The sequence below is a fragment of the Pteropus vampyrus genome, unplaced genomic scaffold, assembly GCF_000151845.1.
Source record: "Pteropus vampyrus isolate Shadow unplaced genomic scaffold, Pvam_2.0 Scaffold886, whole genome shotgun sequence".
In the NCBI taxonomy this organism is placed as follows: domain Eukaryota; kingdom Metazoa; phylum Chordata; class Mammalia; order Chiroptera; family Pteropodidae; genus Pteropus; species Pteropus vampyrus.
The window spans coordinates 29,228-32,348 of record NW_011889667.1 but is presented as its reverse complement, the minus strand read 5'-3'; the positions used below and the strand labels follow the sequence as shown (position 1 = coordinate 32,348).

Below are 3,121 nucleotides of genomic sequence, written 5' to 3'. Positions count from 1 at the left end.
CTGAGCATGTATGTCATTTAGAGGTGACAGGGTAATCAGTGGATAAAAACAACCCATTGTACAGCTGTCTTCCCAGACCCTCTGTGCACTCTCGAGGACTCTCACGAAAACCTTAGATGTACTATCTAGGGACTGAAGAAAGACCAAGAATTGTCTTTAGTCTGAGCTGGGTCTAATTTACTATCCTTCGCATAAAGGTTGCAGTCTAGCCTACTTTCATGTTTTATGAATAAAGTTTTATTATAACAAAGGCACTCCTGTCATTTATGTATTATTTATGGCAGCTTTTACACTGCAATTACAGAGTTAGTGGACTAGTTGTAATGGAAAGCAGATAGTCCACAAAGCCAAAAACATTTACTCCATAGCATTTAGAGAAAAATTTTGCCATCTTCTGATATAGTGACAATATGAAATTGCAATAAGCACTTGCAAAGTATGGTAGACTTATAATTATGAGCGAATGTAAACCTTAACTCAGAATAAGAATATGTCTTATATCTATGTATACATAAAAACAATTGTGATAAAAATTTGTTACTTAACAAAAGAAGAAAAAACTATTCACCTTTTCTCTTCTCAAAACATATTTCACAGTGAATACTATTGGAGTCATAGTATCTACACTCACTTTATTGCTAAAATAAGCTAAATGTGACTTTTGCTGCATAAAGTTTGCTATGTTTGAAGGAATACAACTAGACCCAGAGTGTTTTGGTATTTTCACTCACACACACACACACACACACACACATACACACGCACACACACAAAACGATAATTTGGTGGTATTTCCTTGTACTTAAATGAGTTGCTAGCAGTCAGTTGTGGAAATAAACCTTAAACTAATGAAAGCAGTATGGCTTGAGTCTCAAAGAAAAAGAAAGAAAAAAAAAAGTTCGTCTTCCTCATCAGTGTGCAACAGTCTCCTTGGTTTTAGATCTCAACAGAAGGATAGGAACATTTCTAAGTAACTTAGGAGATCACAAACTGTTTACTCCTTGTGAACTTTCTCTTTTATGTGATCAGCGCCCTGCATTAATCTTTTTAAGCCATTTACTGCTTGGGGTTCACTTCAGGTAGTTGTGTCCTTCTTAGATGAGGTCTCAATGTGAGAACTCAAAGATGTGTCTCACCAAGTGACTCTTACCTACTTAAATACCTGGATGATTGCTGTGAGAATATTTTAAGAATACACAGGTATACTCACTATTGGGCTACTTCATTATCAGCTTTGCTCCCAGGTGCTTTTCCATCATCTTTGTGCTGTTTTGTGTTTTTCACACAGAAAATTTTTCATTAGGATTTTACATAAGAAACTATCTAAAGAAGTAATAATATGTGACCTATGCTATTACCTGTCCTTAATACTCACCTTCTAAACCAAAATAATGGAATAAAAGAGAGACCACTCCACTTTCTATTTATTGTGCTCCAATATCTATCTACCCCACAGAGAAAGAGGTTTTACAGAATCTTGGAAGACAAAAGAATTCATGGTTTAATTTGGTAAAATAAAAGAATTGAATGCACACATAAAGGGAGTTCCATGTGATATTACATTGCTGATTGAATGTGCTTTACATGTTTTAAAAATCAGTACTTTTGATAAAACCTGTTTCCAGATTCAGACTAGATAACAGTACAGTTATCATTTTTAACCCTGGAGGCAAAGTGGAATCAATTAGGAAGCTCTTAAAAAATACAAATGTCAAGAGCCATATCCATAGGGGCACTAATTTCCTGGCAATGAGTTTTGGGTTAGGCTCAGACATCAGTATTTTAAACATTCTGCAGGGTAGTGTAATAGCAGCCAAGGTTGAGAAAAAGATGGATAATGAAATAGACAAATAAGTCTCCATTTGTAGCTTCTATTTTGAAAAAAAAAAAAACCTTATAATTTATAATTACCTAATTTTTTCTTTACCTGAGTCACAATTTGTTTCCACAACCATTTTTTCAGAGCTTTCCTCCTTTGAAGTTGAGCATAATAATGACCAATGATTGCATCTGCCTTGCGTTTGCTTGGTCTCTGGTTTTCTGAGATGCTATTGCTGAGAAATGTGGAGAAAAGTAAATTAGAGTTTTTACAAGGAATGATAGATATGCCAAAGTTCTAAATTTCCTGGAGTCAGATAAAAATGAATTCTAACACCCAACTCATTTTCTATCACAAAAATACTGAAAGAAAAATGCATCTAAATTGAAGGATTATCGAGCAAAGAATAATCCAACACATTTTAGCATTTTCTGGGAGTGATTTAAGATACATTTCGTACAAACTGAACAATAATTTATTTAAAAAAAATAGAAATGGGGGAATATTTGAGTTGTGTTCTGCTATTGAAAGGAAAAGCTCTTTTAAAATAAATGCTTTTTAAAATCTATTTCTATCTGTATCATGCCATCTAAATATTCAGCTGTTGGACATTTGAAGAAAGAATCATTCAGTGCTTGGTTTTGGAAGGAATCTAAAAACAAGTACTATGGTTAACCTTAAAATTTGCTTCAGTTTATACTATGTCTTCTTTTTACTATGTTAGTTCAATTTGGTTGCAGATTTACAAATGATTGCTACTAAAGAAAAATTAGTGTGTCTGGAGCCAGTGGGTATGATATTACTAGAAAGCCCTATCTTCTAATCCATGGGCCTGGTATATTTTACTGAAGAATATAAATTATTTTTAATGAAACTGAACATTATCAAGGGTTAACAATTTAGGACTAAGTAAATAAATTGTTAACAGTGAAAATATAAGTGTACATTAATTAATCATAACGTTTGTTAAAAATAATACATTTGCTTTACCTATCTCCATTTTCAATAAGGGACCGAAGGTATTTTTTGTTAGGAAGTTGATCCAAGACTGAACTGAAGTCACTGGCGAAAAGTTCATCAGCATGTCTGGCATTCCTAAAACAAGGAAGAAAAGATATCCATTATTTTGAAATTATTTTTCTAAAATATTATTTTGACTCAATGAATAAAGAAAAAACTTATCAGCTTATTACAAAAGCATCTTATGCACTTAAGTCCAAAAGAAATTTTCTAATAACTGAATAAAAGATATTTTTTGTCACGTATAGCAAGATATTTTCTATATTTTCAGCCCAAAATGTT

The 3,121-nt window shown here is 32.7% G+C and overlaps 1 long non-coding RNA gene across 1 annotated transcript; it reads right to left on the bottom strand.

The window, feature by feature from the left end:
* Positions 1–1,212: 1,212 nt before the first annotated feature.
* On the bottom strand, positions 1,213–2,910 carry LOC111734230. Its single transcript, XR_002778379.1, has 3 exons — positions 2,810–2,910; positions 1,928–2,054; positions 1,213–1,266 (listed from the first exon to the last, which is right to left on the bottom strand). It is a non-coding gene; the product is annotated as an uncharacterized LOC111734230 (long non-coding RNA).
* Between the last annotated feature and the right edge of the window lie 211 nt (positions 2,911–3,121).